At 42.7% G+C, this 18,846-nt stretch overlaps 1 protein-coding gene across 1 annotated transcript in view; it reads left to right on the top strand.

Moving 5' to 3' along the window:
- The window catches only part of LOC124798238 (WW domain-containing oxidoreductase), a 153,851-nt gene that overhangs the window by 83,866 nt on the left and 51,139 nt on the right, over positions 1-18,846 (top strand). The window lies entirely within an intron of this gene.

Genomic DNA, 18,846 nt, shown 5'->3' with positions numbered 1-18,846 from the left:
TTCTTCTGTCTTCCTGCTGCTCGTACATTGACTGCATGCATACATTGAGTGCAGTAGACTCAATGTTTCACAGAATCAAGAATTCTCACCTGATCACATTATCATGGGCATGCTACTTCAGAGGTAAATTTAATTGATTAAGATACTCTAGAGATCTCATGCTAGTGTTAGGAGACATGTATGTGGAAATGAGGTTCCAAACAGCAGCCTGCAGATGCAGTTTAGATCATGAAAAATAGCAGGAAACAACGAAGATTGTGAATCCATTATTAAATCACTGATGAGAAATGACTTTCATAGCCACAAAGAAATATCAAATAGACTATGACTTAGTGCACCCAGCCATCTGCACAATGTGTCTTTCAGGTACAGTCAGTTTCCAAACATATTAAAATATTAATTAGAAAAACCATATTATTAAAAGAGAACAAGAGATAATAGAGACAATTACATGATGGTTGTCTTATTACTTAAGTTTTTGAAGATTTTCTGTAAATAGAAGTTCACAATCACAATACTTGCAATTTATTGTCAGACTGGGATTCAGGAAAGTAGCATTGAGAGGAAAGATAGTTTAATCTTTTGTGTGTAAGGCATTAACAGGTGTAAACGGTTTTTTACACTTTGCATGAGTCAGTACATAATGAAATTAGGGAAGTATGCATAAATGATTCCATTATTATCAAGAATGCAGGAAGCAGAAGGTTATCCTCAGGCATCAACAAAGCATCAACAAATAAGGGTAAAATTTGATTCCAGTAGTGAGGCCTGCTATAGGATTCCATTCTTGAATTGAAGTAGATTAGACGTACTTTTCAATCCAATTGATCCATAGTGAGGAGATCCTCTGGGATGTGAAACATGTCAAAAACAAGAATACACAATAAATATTTACAAAATAATAACAGGTATGTTAATGTACCTTCCACAGAAACCAAAAGAAAGTGCCCTCGTGATGAGGAATCAGTCAAGGAAAATCTTAAGCATATTTACATTCAAAAGGATATAAAACTAGTAATTACACGTTCAATACACTTCCGTGTATATGATAATTCTTTGGTTATTAGCTACACATCATCAAATAAAAGAATAAAATTCAAAAAAATGTTTCACAGCACTTATTTACAATGATTACATTACTGCGCAAAATTTGTACAGAAGTCAGATTGTAGATAATATTCACACTATTTGATATCAAGGTTGCCACAGGTTCTGTAAATCAGTGAATATCAGGGAACTTCAAACATATCAGGGAAATTTGGAAAAAAAAAAAAAAAAAAAACCACTGGAAAAATCTCGATTTGTCTCTATAGCATGAAATTGTTTGTTTACTGAGACGTCATGCTTCATCACTGGTTGGGCACATCTGAGTATGTGCACCACTTCCGTATTCTGTTATTCTTATTGCTGCTCCCCTTCCCACCCCTCCCCTGCAGTCAGTGTTGCCACCACTACTTGCTGCTAGCCTAGCAGCTGCCGATGACAGGCAGGGGTGCAGGTGTGAGGAGTGGTTTGTGTGGATCTGATTCTCAGAGCTTGTTGAAGCAGCGGCTGGAGACAACGGTCATGTGTGCACGAGTTGTGTCACAATGATTTTGTGAATGTGTGTGCGATGTCGTTTTCTGACAAATGCTATGGCCAAAAATTTAGTTGAGAGTGTGACTGTCTTTTCTGTGTGCCTGTCTGTGGCTCAGCGATCATCTTTACAGTGAGTTGCTACGTATCCTCATTAGTATTGATTCTCAGAGTATTTGCACAAGATATCTGTTGCGTTGGTGATCACCATGGTCCCACTGCATCAACATGGTGTCTCTGACGTGTAATAGCTGGCCACACGAGTGGAATTCCATGATGGGCCAAAAATGCAGGCCATTTCTGTGGGTATCTGTAACAGATCGGGCCTACCAATCTGAAGCCCATAGTTTCCCACTAAAGTGCCGGCATCTCTGTGGGTATTTCTAATAGATCTGGCCTGCCAATCTGAAGCCCATAGTTTCCCACTAATGTGCGGACCCTGCCTGTTGCATCTAGTCTCACTGATCTGTGGCGTAATGTGGCGAATTTTCATGGCTTATCCATGAATCTAGGACTGTGGTGCTCCTCGGCAGGACAGAGGCCATGGGCAATGGATTTCAGGAACTGCGACTGTCTCATCCCAAATACATTGTACAGTGTGACATTTTATTTATTCTAGTACATTTTGGCACTTCGAAAGTGGTTTGTATATCAGAAAGTATGGACGATAAGAAGAAAATTATGGCAGTCACTGGCAGTTTGTTTGTACGCTATGTACTCGTGCATTTCTTGAAAGAAAAATCACACAATACCTGTAGAATAATAGACAAAACACAGTGGATAATAACCAACAATAACGTACAAAGGGTGTCAGTAGAATGAGATTCCCAATTTTTTTTCACAGTGTAAAACATGTTTATTTCATGAATGCGTACATTTTTGGAAAGTTCAGACTTTAACCTATTTTTCTACATAGTCGCCACTGAGGTCAATATATTTTTGCATGCGGTGTATGAGCTTTTGAATGCCCGAGTCAAAAAAAATCTGCCACCAAGCTGCGTAGATACCTGAGAATCGCTTCTTCCAGCTCTTCTCTGTTACTGAAATGCGATCCACACAGGTGTTTCTTCATGTCAGGGAAGAGATGGTAGTCACTTGGGGCTAAGTCCGGGCTGTAGGGCGGGTGTTTGACAATACCCCATCCAAATTCTGTGATGAGCTCACTGGTGGCTGTAGCGGTGTGTGGTCGAGCGTTATCCTGATGCAGACACACCCCCCTCGGACAGCATACCCCTCCTTTTGTTTTGAATTGTGCGACGCAATGTTTGCAGTGTCTTGCAGTACCTGTCAGCGTTGGTTGTTGTACCGGTGGGCAATAATTCACACAACAATACCCCCTTCCTGTCCCAAAACACTGTTGCCATCACTTTGCCGACACTTTGCGTTTGTTTGAATTTTCACAGTCTCGGCGACTCTGGTTGCTTCCTTTGTTTGGACTGTTCTTTGGTTTCGGGTGTGCGGTAGTGCACCCAAGTCTCATCTCCAGAGATGATGGAGTCAGGGTATCCCTCGCCATGAGTTCCATGATCTTGAAGAAGTTCTTGGACCGCTTCAACACATTGCTGTTTGTGGCCTTCGGTCAACATTCTTGGCACCCACCTTGCGCAAACCTTAGCATACCCTAGATGCTCTCTCAAAATCTTGTCAATAGAGGTTTTGCTGACATCAGGGATCATTTCGGAGAGCTCATGAACCATCACTTTTCGATCTGAGAGCACTGCTGCCTCCATCAGTGGTCTTAACAAAACATATATAACATTTGGCTTGCTTTCTCCATCTAAAAACAGTTCATTACAAAAGATGTTGATGTTAGTACTTAAGATTTTTGTTCACATGTTTAGAAATACAGAAGATCTCAAAATTTGTCAGGGTAGAATGCTAAAAATTGTCTGGAAATCAGGGAAAGATCAGGAAATTTCACTTGGGGAAACTTGTTACAGCCCTGAATATTGTTAACAACATGCACACAACAGTCAGGTCTGACTATTCTCAAACTGAACTTTATTATTAGTTAAACTTTTTATGGCTGCTAACATGTTATTGATAATGTGAATTGCTGAATAGTCAACATCTTTCTGAACCAAATAAGTTACTTTAAGTATTTGTGAAAGTTATTCTTATTTCTAGTATTTATTCCATGAACTGAACTGTTGGTTTGAAGTAAAAGATATATTTTTAATGGCAAATTTCATTAAGGAATAAATATGTTGGGAATCAGTAGTTAATATCCCCAGTTCCTGAAACAGCCCTCTGGAGGATGTTCTTGAGTTCACACCAGAAATAATTTCTATTGGGTTCAGACAACTTTAGCATGGCTTGATCAGTTACCCCAGAAAATAATCCCGTCTGGCAGTATGGAATGAAAATAATTTAAACTATGATAGTTTCTTATTTTTATACAACCTATGTCCGACTACATTCACATAGAAAACAGAGATTTGTTTAGGTGCATAAGCAGTTCTGTGGTATGCTGCTCCCTGTTAAATTTACTGTCACGCTGTAATCCCAAAAATGTAACATTGTCAGCTTCTTCTATCTGCTTGTTGTCATATTTTAGGCGTATACTGTCAGGAAACCTTTTACGGGTTCTGAACTGCATGTAGTATGTTTTTCAAAGTTTAATGTCAGAGAATTGGCTAGGAACCATTTATTAATGTCCATGAAAATTTCATTAGCCGACCTTTCTAAGGCTATACTTGGTTTACTGTTTATTGGAACGTTTGTATCATCTGCAAATAAAGCAAACTTGTTGTTGTTGTTGTTGTTGTGGTCTTCAGTCCTGAGACTGGTTTGATGCAGCTCTCCATGCTCCTCTATCCTGTGCAAGCTTCTTCATCTCCCAGTACCTACTGCAGCCTACATCCTTCTGAATCTGCTTAGTGTATTCATCTCTTGGTCTCCCCCTACGATTTTTACCCTCCACGCTGCCCTCCAGTGCTAAATTTGTGATCCCTTGATGCTTCAAAACATGTCCTACCAACTGATCCCTTCTTCTAGTCAAGTTGTGCCACAAACTTCTCTTCTCCCCAATCCTATTCAATACCTCCTCATTAGTTACGTGAACTACCCACCTTATCTTCAGCATTCTTCTGTAGCACCACATTTCGAAAGCTTCTATTCTCTTTTTGTCCAAACTGGTTATCGTCCATGTTTCACTTCCATACATGGCTACACTCCATACAAATACTTTCAGAAACGACTTCCTGACACTTAAATTTATACTCGATGCTAACAAATTTCTCTTCTTCAGAAACGATTTCCTTGCCATTGCCAGTCTACATTTTATATCCTCTCTACTTCGACCATCATCAGTTATTTTACTCCCTAAATAGCAAAACTCCTTTACTCCCTTAAGTGTCTCATTTCCTAATCTAATCCCCTCAGCATCACCCGATTTAATTTGACTACATTCCATTATCCTCGTTTTGCTTTTGTTGATGTTCATCTTCTATCCTCCTTTCAAGACGCTGTCCATTCCGTTCAACTGCTCTTCCAAGTCCTTTGCTGTCTCTGACAGAATTACAATGTCATCGGCGAACCTCAAAGTTTTTACTACTTCTCCATGAATTTTAATACCTACTCCGAACTTTTCTTTTGTTTCCTTTACTGCTTGCTCAATATACAGATTGAATAACATCGGGGAGAGGCTACAACCCTGTCTCACTCCTTTCCCATCCACTGCTTCCCTTTCATGCCCCTCGACTCTTATAACTGCCATCTGGTTTCTGTACAAATTGTAAATAGCCTTTCGCTCCTTGTATTTTACCCCTGCCACCTTCAGAATTTGAAAGAGAGTATTCCAGTTAACGTTGTCAAAAGCTTTCTCTAAGTCTACAAATGCTAGAAATGTAGGTTTGCCTTTCCTTAATCTATTTTCTAAGATAAGTCGTAAGGTTAGTATTGCCTCATGTGTTCCAACATTTCTACGGAATCCAAACTGATCTTCCCCGAGGTCCGCTTCTACCAGTTTTTCCATTCGTCTGTAAAGAATTCGCGTTAGTATTTTGCAGCTGTGACTTATTAAACTGATAGTTCAGTAATTTTCACGTCTGTCAACACCTGCTTTCTTTGGGATTGGAATTATTATATTCTTCTTTAAGTCTGTGGGTATTTCGCCTGTCTCATACATCTTGCTCACCAGATGGTAGAGTTTTGTCATGACTGGCTCTCCCAAGGCCATCAGTAGTTCTAATGGAATGTTGTCTACTCCCGGGGCCTTGTTTCGACTCAGGGCTTTCAGTGCTCTGTCAAACTCTTCACGCAGTATCTTATCTCCCATTTCATCTTCATCTACATCCTCTTCCATTTCCATAATATTGTCCTCAAGTACATCGCCCTTGTATAAACCCTCTATATACTCCTTCCACCTTTCTGCCTTCCCTTCTTTGCTTAGAATTGGGTTGCCATCTGAGCTCTTGATATTCATACAAGTGGGTCTCTTCTCTCCAAAGGTCTCTTTAATTTTCCTGTAGGCAGTATCTATCTTACCCCTAGTGAGACAAGCCTCTACATCCTTACATTTGTCCTCTAGCCATCCCTGCTTAGCCATTTTGCACTTCCTGTTGATCTCATTTTTGAGACGTTTGTATTCCTTTTTGCCTGCTTCATTTACTGCATTTTTATATTCTCTCCTTTCATCAATTAAATTCAATATTTCTTCTGTTACCCAAGGATTTCTATTAGCCCTCGTCTTTTTACCTACTCGATCCTCTGCTGCCTTCACTACTTCATCCCTCAGAGCTACCCATTCTACTTCTACTGTATTTCTTTCCCCCATTCCTGTCAATTGTTCCCTTATGCTCTCCCTGAAACTCTCTACAACCTCTGGTTCTTTCAGTTTATCCAGGTCCCATCTCCTTCAATTCCCACCTTTTTGCAGTTTCTTCAGTTTCAATCTGCAGTTCATAACCAATAGATTGTGGTCAGAATCCACATCTGCCCCTGGAAATATCTTACAATTTAAAACCTGGTTCCTAAATCTCTGTCTTACCATTAAATAATCTATCTGATACCTTTTAGTATTTCCAGGATTCTTGAAGGTATACAACCTTCTTTTATGATTCTTGAACCAAGTGTTAGCTATGATTAAGTTATGCTCTGTGCAAAATTGTACAAGGCGGCTTCCTCTTTCATTTCTTCCCCCCAATCCATATTCATCTACTATGTTTCCTTCTCTCCCTTTTCCTACTGACGAATTCCAGTCACCCATGACTATTAAATTTTCGTCTCCCGTCACTACCTGAATAATTTCTTTTACCTCGTCATACATTTCATCTATTTCTTCATCATCTGCAGAGCTATGTGGCATATAAACTTGTACTACTGTAGTAGACATGGGCTTTGTGTCTACCTTGGCCACAATAATGTGTTCACTATGCTGTTTGTAGTAGCTAACCCGCACTCCTATTTTTTTATTCATTATTAAACCTACTCCTGCATTACCCCTATTTGATTTTGTATTTATAACCCGGTAATCACCTGACCAAAAGTCTTGTTCCTCCTGCCACCGAACTTCACTAATTCCCACTATATCTTACTTTAACCTATCCGTTTCCCTTTTTAAATTTTCTAACCTACCTGCCCGATTAAGGTATCTGACATTCCACGCTCCGATCTGTAGAATGCCAGTTTTCTTTCTCCTGATAATGACGTCCTCTTGAGCAGTCCCCGCCCGGAGATCCGAATGGGGGACTAGCAAACTTAGCATCTGGTAATGTTACTGATGAAAGGTCATTGATATACACAAGAAAAAGGAAGTGTCCTAAAATGGAATATTCCAATTTACTTAAAAAGATTCATTTCCTGATATGAATGACCTTTCACAAAATATGGCAGTTTTTTTTTCTATTTGTAGGTAACAGGTTAAGCAAATGAGGTAGTGGTTACCATATGTGACAGTGTTACGGAGAACAGGTATGCATATAGTTCTGACACAGTTTCTTATCATGTTAATGAAGTGCTCCGGAAGTACTCTTTATAGACATCAGTGCAACACCACAACATGCGGAATACACATATGATTGATGTGTTACATGTTAAGTTGACAAAAGTTCACAGTAGTTGACCCTGCCTTCTTTAACAAACCATTTAGAAGAACCTTTTCATTGTCTGTGAGTGAATTCAAAACAAGAGGAGCAAACTGGTTTTAAAGCGAAGCACATTTTTCACTTTTAGTATTCAAGGACCATATACGAGGGTCGGTCAAAAAGTAATGCCTCCCATTTTTTTTCTACTTAAAGAAATTAAGTTAAGTGAAAAATTTGAATTTGGCGCCATTCCTCAAACCTTCTTCTGCAATCCACTGCAGTAGTAACTTTCTGTGTCAACAGGTGGCAGCACAGCAGAAGTTTGTAAGATGGCCGACATCGATGTTCGTTTGAGACAGCGTTGTGTGATTGAATTCTTGAATGCAGAAGGTGAAACGCCCATACGCATTCATGAAAGACTGAAGAAGGTGTATGGTGTTCTGACAGTGGATGTCAGCACTGTTAGACGATGGGTTCGTCGTTGTAAGGAAGCTGAAGGGCAAACACCGTTGACTGACGAAAAGCGGAGCGGCAGGCCGGTGAGTGCAGTGACTCCACACAACATTCAGCAAGTTGATGACATCATTCGTGGTGACCGTCGGGTGACTGCAGATGAAGTGTGTCGCATTATTTCTCTTAGTAAAGGCAGTGTGATCACGATTATTAAACAATTGGGGTACTCAAAAGTTTGTGCACGGTGGGTTCCAAGAATGTTAACCGATCAGAATAAAGAGGCAAGGAAAACAATAGCCTCCCAACACTTGCAGCGCTTCCGTTTGGAGGGAGATGAGTTTCTGAAAAAAATTGTGACCGGGGACGAAACATGGGTGCATTTTTTTGAACCCGAATCAAAGAGGCAGTCAATGGAGTGGCGTCACACAAGCTCGCCGAGGAAGAAAAAATTCAAAACTGTGCGATCGGCAGGGAAAGTTATGGCAACAGTTTTCTGGGATACAGAGGGTGTGATTCTGGTTGATTTTTTGGAGCAGGGATGCACAATAAATTCTGTTCAATACGTCACAACCCTCAACAAACTTAAAGCACGTCTTCAGCGAGTTCGCCCAACAAAATCAATGGCAGATGTTCTTCTTTTGCATGACAATGCAAGACCACACACCAGTCGTCACACCTCTGACGAGATTGTCAAAATTGGATGGGAAGTTTTGCCTCATCCCCCATACAGCCCTGACCTGGCACCATCAGACTTCCATCTGTTCGGGCCACTAAAAGAAGCCCATCGTGGGATTCATTTTGAAGATGAGGAGGCCGTCAAAACATCCGTGCGTCAATGGCTTAGGAAGCAGAGCTGTGATTTTTACCGTGCTGGGATACATGCCCTTGTTCAAAGATGGACCAAAACTGTAGAGATGGGCGGAGATTACATTGAAAAATGACAAAATGATCCTCAATGTTGTGGTTTTCAACCTATGTAATTGCATTTAAATTTCCTGACAATTAAACGTAGAAAAAAAAAATAGGAGGCATTACTTTTTGACTGACCCTCGTAATATGAAGGTTGTTATGAAGGTAATGCCTCCTATTTTTTTGTGGTCACTCAGGATGTCTGCGTTATATGTTGTTGGTGTAGTGCTAATGCTTGAACCCTCCCCTTTCATTTGTAGGTGGTTCCATTGTTCTGCAGTAGTTGGCATCAGCAGAGGAGTATTCCAAAATGGAGTCTGATATGGACACACGTATAAAACAGCGATGTGTGATTTAATTCTTCATTGTTGAAGAATTGTGCCAATTGAAATCCATCAACACTTGTTAAAGGTGTATGGAGATGATACAATAGACGTGACCAATGTGAGGCAATAGGTACAGCATTTTCAAGGTGGTGAATAGGTTGTGCATGACTAGCCGTGGCCCAGTTGACCCTGCACAGTTTTCATCTCTCGCAATGAATTTCATCTTGATCAACTCATCTGTGCCGATCAGTGGATAATGACCAGAGAAGACAGTCCTTGGAATTGCAACATGTGAATTCTCCATCAAATAAGAGATTCAAGACACTGTCGTCTGCAGGCGATGTGCACAGTCTTCTGGGTAGCCAGGGTGTGGTTGTTTCGGATGTCGTGGAGCCTGGAGAACTGTTAATTCAGGATACTACAAGACAACACTGACCGGGCTGAAAGTCTGAATTTCCAGGGTAAGGCCAGAGAAAAAGACTAACTTTCACCTGCAACACGATAAGCTGGGCCCCACACCAGTCTTCCTACCACACAACTCATTGCAAAATTTGGCAGGACTGTCTTACCACATCTACCGTACAGTCCCGATTTAGGGCTTTCAGGCTTCCATCCCTTTGGGCCTCTGAAAGCTGGACTAGGTGGCGCCGTTTTCGAGAATCAGATGCTGTTGTCAAAGCTGTAAAGAAGTGGTTAGTGTCAGCTGGTTCTGATGATTTTTACAAACACAGGCTCAGGTTCATCATTGGCAAAAGTTCATAACAAATGATGGTGACTGTGAAAAAATGACAGTCTGTAACTGAAATGTTGCTCTATTTAGCTGTGCTGCTGTGATTTATGTATCTCTTATAGTTTCCGTTAATGAAAATAGGAGACTTTGATTTTGGTACGACCCTCGTAGTTGACCTGGAATTTTAATGATGAATGGCATTTAACAATAAGCTGTAACAGCATGCATCATCATTTAATGTGATATGAGTAATTAGTTGTTGTGGCACACAAATGTAGTGTAGAATGACAATTTTTTAAGTTTTCATACTAACTTTACTTAAAAAGACCTGTTCAAGCACACTATATTAACACAGTTTCCAGATTAAATCAACTTCATGGCACCAATTACATTCAAACGTGTTCAAATGAGAATAAATCCTGTTCTGTTCTATTTTATTCTAAGTTTGAAAGCAAACTGAGGAAGATTATTTGAGAGAGCTACTTGATAGTGGCATTGTTTAGGCAAGGAAGAGTGTCTACAAGTTTCATTAGGTATGCCATTTCTGGCTGAAGCCATCCTCTGCTAATTAGATCCAGTACAGGTGCCAAATTGTAGGAATATTGGCTGCTATCTTTCACCCATCATTCTAAATGTTTCCAGGCACTTTCTGTGGGATTAACATTGGGTGATTTATCAACCCAGTCGAGGTATGATAGAGTGCTCGAGTGTTCATGAAACTGAGACCATATCTGTGCAGCCATTGAACACAGCTCTTGTAATCTTCGGAGAGGAAGTACACACAGCATACTCATCATGAAGTTATAAAATAAAGGGCAACTCTTAGTCACTGAGACTGTCAAAAAAGAAAATCCCAGTTGATGTTCGCTGTAACCTGAACCAGTGAGCTCAATTTGTGGTATGAAAAAATCCCCAAAATATCACATTCTGTTCCTATGGTCTGCATTATACACTCCACACACCATGAGTTAAATAGCTTATTGACCACTGGTGCACTTGACACTTTGCATAATTTGCAAAGAGGCAATATTATTGTGATTTGTCGTGCCACACTACACTCCTCCAGGTAGCTGCTGTTCAGTTTTCATGTTGAAGAAACTTGTGGACAATCTTCCATGCCTGAATGAGGCCACAATCAAGGAACGTTTATAAATAATTATTCTTCTATTGAACAGTAATTTTCCAGAAGAATCGTTCTCTGTTTGCTTTCAAATTTAGAGTATGATAGAATGGAATAGTATATCTAAAAACAAAGATGACGTGACTTACCAAACAAAAGTGCTGGCAGGTTGATAGACACACAAACAAACACAAACATACACACAAAATTCAAACTTTCGCAGCAAATGGTTACTTCATCAGGAAAGAGGGAAGGAGAGGGAAAGATGAAAGGATGTGGGTTTTAAGGGAGAGGGTAAGGAGTCATTCCAATCCCGGGAGCGGAACTATTTACCTTAGGGGGAAAAAAGGACAGGTATACACTTGCACACGCACACTTATCCATCCGCACATATACAGACACAAGCTGACATTTGTAAAGGCAAAGAGTTTGGGCAGAGATGTCAGTCGAGGCGGAAGTACAGAGGCAAAGATCAGGTGAGGTATGAGCTGCGGCAAATTGAAATTAGCGGAGATTGAGGCCTAGCAGATAACGAGAAGAGAAGGGCAATTTCCCATCTCCGGAGTTCTGACAGGTTGGTGTTAGTGGGAAGTATCCAGATAACCCGGACGGTGTAACACTGTGCCAAGATGTGCTGGCCGTGCACTAAGGTGTGTTTAGCCACAGGGTGATCCTCACTACCAACAAACACTGTCTGCCTGTGTCCATTCATGCGAATGGACAGTTTATTGGCTTTTTCACGTGGCTCTGCCTTTGATCGTGTACACCTTCCGGGTTACAGGACTGGAGTAGGTGGCGGTGGGAGGGTGCATGGGACAGGTTTTACACTGGGGGAGGTTACAAGGTTAAGAGCCAGAGGGTAGGGAAGGTGGTTTGGGGATTTCTTAGGGATGAACTAAGAGGTTACGAAGGTTAGGTGGACGGCGGAAAGACACTCTTGGTGGAGTGGGGAGCATTTCATGAAGCATGGATCTCATTTCAGGGCAGGATTTGAGGAAGTCGTATCCCTGCTGGAGAGCCACATTCAGAGTCTGATCCAGTCCCAGAAAGTATCCTGTCACAAGTGGGGCACTTTTGCCGTTCTTCTGTGGGAGGTTCTGGGTTTGAAGGGATGAGGAAGTGGCTCTGGTTATTTGCTTCTGTACCAGGTCGGGAGGGTAGTTGCGAGATGCGAAAGCTGTTTTCAGGTTGTTGGTGTAATGGTTCAGGGATTCCGGACTGGAGCAGATTCATTTGCCACGAAGACCTGGAATGGGTGGCAGCTGTCATAATGGAGGTACTGTTGCTTGTTGGTGGGTTTAATGTGGACGGACGTGTGAAGCTGGCCATTGGACAGGTGGAGGTCAACGTCAAGGAAAGTGGCATGGGATTTGGAGTAGGACCAGGTGAATCTGATGGAACCAAAGGAGTTGAGGTTGGAGAGGAAATTCTGGAGTTCTTCTTCACTGTGAGTCCAGATCATGAAGATGTCATCAATAAATCTGTACCAAACTTTGGGTTGGCAGGCCTGGGTAACCAAGATGGCTTCCTCTAAGTGACCCATGAATAGGTTGGCGTACAAGGGGGCCATCCTGGTACCCATGGTTGTTCCCTTTAATTGTTGGTATGTCTGGCCTTCGAAAGTGAAGAAGTTGTGGGTCAGGATGAAGCTGACTAAGGTAATGAGGAAAGAGGTTTTAGGTAGGGTGGCAGGTGATCGACGTGAAAGGAAGTGTTCCATCACAGCGAGGCCCTGGACGTGCTGAATATTTGTGTATAAGGAAGTGGCATCAATGGTTACAGGGGTGGTTTCCGGGGGTAACAGATTGGGTAAGGATGCCAGGCGTTCAAGAAAGTGGTTGGTGTCTTTGATAAAGGATGGGAGACTGCATGTAATGGGTTGAAGGTGTTGATCTACGTAGGCAGAGATACGTTCTGTGGGGGCTTGGTAACCAGCTACAATGGGACGGCCGGAATGATTGGGTTTGTGAATTTTAGGAAGAAGGTAGATGGTAGGGGTGCGGGGTGTTGGTGGGGTCAGGAGGTTGATGGAGTCAGGTGAAAGGTTTTGTAGGGGGCCTAAGGTTCTGAGGATTCCTTGAAGCTCTGCCTGGACATCAGGAATGGGATTACCTGGGCAAACTTTGTATGTAGTGTTGTCTGAAAGCTGACACAGTCCCTCAGCCACAGACTCCCGACGATCAAGTACCACGGTCGTGGAACCCTTGTCCACCAGAAGAATGACGATGGATCGCTCAGCCTTCAGATCACGGATAGCCTGGGCTTCAGCAGTGGTGATGTTGGGAGTAGAATTAAGGTTTTTTAAGAAGGATTGAGAGGGAAGGCTGGAAGTCAGAAATTCCTGGAAGGTTTGGAGAGGGTGATTTTGAGGAAGAGGAGGTGGGTCCTGCTGTGACGGAGGACGGAACTTTTCCAGGCAGGGTTCAATTTGGATAGTGTCTTGGGGAGTTGGATCATTAGGAGTAGGATTAGGATCATTTTTCTTCGTGGCAAAGTGATATTTCCAGCAGAGAGTATGGGTGTAGGACAGTAAATCTTTGACAAGGGCTGTTTGGTTGAATCTGGGAGTGGGGCTGAAGGTGAGGCCTTTGGATAGGACAGAGGTTTCGGATTAGGAGAGAGGTTTGGAGGAAAGGTTAACTACTGAATTAGGGTGTTGTGGTTCCAAATTGTGTTGATTGGAATTTTGAGGTTTTGGGGGGAGTGGAGCTGTATGTGGGAGATTGAGTAGATGGGAGAGACTGGGTCGGTGTGCAATGAGAGGAGGTTGAGGTTTGCTGGAAAGGTTGTGAAGGGTGAGTGAGTTGCCTTTCCGGAGGTGGGAAACCAGGAGATCGGATAGTTTTTTGAAGTGGAGGGTGGCATGCTGTTCTAATTTCCGGTTGGCCTGTAGGAGGATGCTCTGAAAAGCCGTTGTGGATTTGGGAGAGGAAAGATTGAGGACTTTCATTAAGGATAGGAGTTGACGGGTGTGTTCATTGGCTGAGTTGATGTGTAGGTGAAGGATTAGGTTGGTGAGGGCAATGGATTGTTCAGTTTGGAACTGGTATAGGGACTGATGGAAAGAAGGGTTACAGCCAGAGATGGGAACTTTAAGTGTGAGGCCTTTGGGGGTAATGCCAAATGTCAGACAGGCATGAGAAAATAAAATATGGGAGTGTAATCTGGCTAGGGCGAACGCATGTTTGCGGAGGGAATGTAAATAAAACTTAGTGGGGTCATTGTGGGGATGTTGTGAGGATGACATGGTATTAGAAGGTGGGAAGTATAACATGAGGCAGAAAAGAAAATGAAAATAAAAATATATGGGAGAGATAAAGGTGAACTAGAAAGCAACTGGAGATCTGGTGTGAAAAAAGGCGAAAAAGTGTTGGTTATAGCTGGGCTATGTTGATCCTCCTCAGAACACTATCCAAATTGAACCCTGCTTGGAACAGTTCCGCCCTCCGTCACAGCGGGACCCACCTCCTCTTCCTCAAAATCACCCTCTCCAAACCTTCCAGGAATTTCTGACTTCCAGCCTTGCCTCTCAATCCTTCTTAAAAAAACCTTAATCCTACTCCCAACATCACCACTGCTGAAGCCCAGGCTATCCGCGATCTGAAGGCTGACCGATCCATCGTCATTCTTCTGGCGGACAAGGTTTCCACGACCATGGTACTTGATCGTCGGGAGTATGTGGCTGAGGGACTGCGTCAGCTTTCAGACAACACTACATACAAAGTTTGCCCAGGTAATCCCATTCCTGATGTCCAGGCGGAGCTTCAAGGAATCCTCAGAACCTTAGGCCCCCTTCAAAATCTTTCACCTGACTCCATCAACCTCCTGACCCCACCAACACCCCGCACCCCTACCATCTACCTTCTTCCTAAAATTCACAAACCCAATCATTCCGGCCGTCCCATTGTAGCTGGTTACCAAGCCCCCACAGAACGTATCTCTGCCTACGTAGATCAACACCTTCAACCCATTACATGCAGTCTCCCATCCTTCAACAAAGACACCAACCACTTTATCGAACACCTGGAATCCTTACTCAGTCTGTTACCCCCGGAAACCATCCTTGTAACCATTGATGCCACTTCCTTATACACAAATATTCCATTCGTCCAGGGCCTAGCTGCGATGGAGCACTTCCTTTCACGTCGATCATCTGCCACCCTACCTAAAACCTCTTTGCTCATTACCTTAGCCAGCTTCATCCTGACCCACAACTTCTTCGCTTTCGAAGGCCAGACATACCAACAATTAAAGGGAACAGCCATGGGTACCAGGATGGCCCCCTTGTACGCCAACCTATTCATGGGTTGCTTAGAGGAAGCCTTCTTGGTTACCCACGCCTGCCAACCCAAAGTTTGGTACAGATTTATTGATGACATCTTCATGATCTGGACTCACAGTGAAGAAGAACTCCAGAATTTCCTCTCCAACCTCAACTCCTTTGGTTCCATCAGATTCACCTGGTCCTACTCCAAATCCCATGCCACTTTCCTTGACATTGACCTCCACCTGTCCAATGGCCAGCTTCACACGTCCGTCCCCATTAAACCCACCAACAAGCAACAGTACCTCCATTATGACAGCTGCCACCCATTCCACATCAAACGGTCCCTTCCCTACAGCCTAGGTCTTCGTGGCAAATGAATCTGCTCCAGTCCGGAATCCCTGAACCATTACATGAATAAACTGAAAACAGCTTTCGCATCCCGCAACTACCCTCCCGACCTGGTACAGATGCAAATAACCAGAGCCACTTCCTCATCTCCTCAAACCCAGAACCTCCCACAGAAGAACCCCAAAAGTGCCCCACTTGTGACAGGATACTTTCCGGGACTGGATCAGACTCTGAATGTGGCTCTCCAGCAGGGATACGACTTCCTTAAATCCTGCCCTGAAATGAGATCCATCCTTCATGAAATCCTCCCCACTCCACCAAGAGTGTCTTTCTGCCATCCACCTAACTTTCGTAACCTCTTAGTTCATCCCTATGAAATCCCCAAACCACCTTCCCTACCCTCTGGCTCTTAACCTTGTAACCGCCCCCGGTGTAAAACCTGTCCCATGCACCCTCCCACCACCACCTACTCCAGTCCTGTAACCTGGAAGGTGTACACGATCAAAGGCAGAGCCACGTGTGAAAGCACACACGTGGTTTACCAACTGACCTGCTTACACTGTGAAGCTTTCTATGTGGGAATGACCATCAACAAACTGTCCATTCACATGAATGGACAAGGGCAGACAGTGTTTGTTGGTAATGAGGATCACCCTGTGGCTAAACATGCCTTGGTGCATGGCCACCAAATCTTGGCACAGTGTTACACCGTCCGGGTTATCTGGATACATCCCACTAACATCAACCTGTTAGAACTCCGGAGATGGGAACTTGCCCTTCAGTATATCCTCTCTTCTCGGTATCCGCCAGGCCTCAATCTCTGCTAATTTCAATTTGCCGCCGCTCATACCTCACCTGTCTTTCAACAACATCTTTGCCTCTGTACTTCCGCCTCGACTGACATCTCTGCCCAAACTCTTTGCCTTTACAAATGTCTGCTTGTGTCTGTGTATGTGCGGATGAATATGTGTGTGTGTGTGTGCGAGTGTATACCTGTCCTTTTTTCCCCCTAAGGCAAGTCTTTCCGCTCCCGGGATTGGAATGACTCCTTACCCTCTCCCTTAAAACCCACATCGTTTCGTCTTTCCCTCTTCTTCCCTCTTTCCTGATGAAGCAACCGTTGGTTGTGAAAGCTTGAATTTTTTGTGTATGTTGGTGTGTCTATCGACCTGCCAGCACTTTCGTTTGGTAAATCACATCATCTTTGTTTTTAGATATATTTTTCCCACGTGGAATGTTTCCCTCTATTATATTCATGGAATGGAATAGGATTTATTCACCTCTGAATTGAAGACATGCAGCTCTATGTGCGACTCTGAGTAACGCCTCTTATGTTCCCTTCACAATGTGTGTTCAGAAACTGGTGGAGGTGGACCCTTACTCACTGACAGGAACAAAAAAAAAATGTCATTGAGAAGACATGACACTTTTCTCCAGTCCCTTTGTCAGTTAGGATCTCTTTATTACCACTACTCTTACACTGTATTACATGGCTGCAAGTGGTACTCCATTCCTTGTAGACAGAATCAACTGCCCACATTGGTGCAGTACTAAATCAGGTGACTTTATTCAGTGTATAGTCATGGGCACAGCTATACATGGTAGCTCATTTCTGTAACTATGTCACATCCCCACATTATCTCCTCTTGTAGCACTGATTCCATGCAGCCAACTGTCACGTGCATGCCACTTCAGTGTCATGACATACATCAGCAGTGTAGGGTCTCATCACTTTCGAGCACCAGTTCTGCAATGCCAAATCCAGAATAACATGCTGGCCCATGAGGACAGGGGATATGGCCAGGAAAAAAGCAGAAGTAGTTCTATAAATAATATACATTCAGCCACGCTTAAATATAAATTGTATTAAATAATTTTTAAATCAAATCAGTCCATTTCGTTGCAATACATCATATTAATGACCCACAGGGAATATTAGTGAACTCAACAAAACTGTTGACCATAGAGTATAGAGTCAGTGGACTACTAAGTTACACACATAAACAGTAGTGCACTATGCCTCATGAAACACACATCCACATAACAGAATTTTTTTCACCAGTGGCAAGTGTCAGATACCCACACCTCTGCCTTTGTGAGTCAACACATGCAGACAGAAATAGGGGACAGTAGTTTCCAAGCTTTTTGAGACCATTACTCTTGAGTCGAACCACATATTAGCTAAACCTCACCACCTCGTCAACAAACAGTTGATACTGCATAGCTATGATTAACACATCGCCATTGCTACCTACAATTCCATTGCAGAAAAGAAAGCCAATGATCCATGTTGAGGATGACATGAATAGACACTTGTTACAACACGTGCTTCCTATGCATCTCTTCTCTCCCTAGCTTCACCCACACCATGCACCCTAATTTAAAATCAACCAATTAAGTTGTGAGCACCATACTTATAATTATTTGACTGCTAGACCTCTTACTTCTAAACTGACAGAAACTAGAAGACTTAAAGATGCTAATGCTGCTAATGCTTTGTGTCTGCAACTAATAATAATAATAATAATAATGGGTCCAGGATGGGGTTTATCAGCCCCATCTGGCGTGCCCACAGGAGGCGGATAGGGAAATATTTGGCAGATATGCAGGGTAGGTCGGGAATCAAATACCACCCACAGACCAAAATGATAACCAAAGTCCATGCTGCTTGTGATTTGGAGCAGTATAATCAGTGTCTGTTCACCAGGAGGTATTGATGTAAACATGCTCCAGGAACTCACAATCTTTGGTTCTACACCACTAGCAGAAGGTAGAAAATTCATGACAAGCAAACATGACTCGTACAAGTGAAGACAGAATTACACCAGGTAAGCAAACCACACCCTCCAAAGTGGCAACCAAGCATTTGAACTCTGGGGAGCTTAGACTTACATGACAGAGCAAGCTGGTGTGTTCCCGTAAACTTCCACAAAAAGCATGTACTTAGATTGGCAGTTTCTACATTCACTCATTTGAGCAGGAAAACTACACACTCTCACTACAGAACTCACGAAACAGAAAATCCAAATTCTTGCCCTTCAAGAAACACACTTCAAAGATTGAGAAACGATTGACTACCATAATTACAGAAT

Source organism: Schistocerca piceifrons, chromosome 5 (genome assembly GCF_021461385.2).
Source record: "Schistocerca piceifrons isolate TAMUIC-IGC-003096 chromosome 5, iqSchPice1.1, whole genome shotgun sequence".
Taxonomy (NCBI): domain Eukaryota; kingdom Metazoa; phylum Arthropoda; class Insecta; order Orthoptera; family Acrididae; genus Schistocerca; species Schistocerca piceifrons.
This window is presented reverse-complemented; position numbering and strand designations above follow the sequence as displayed.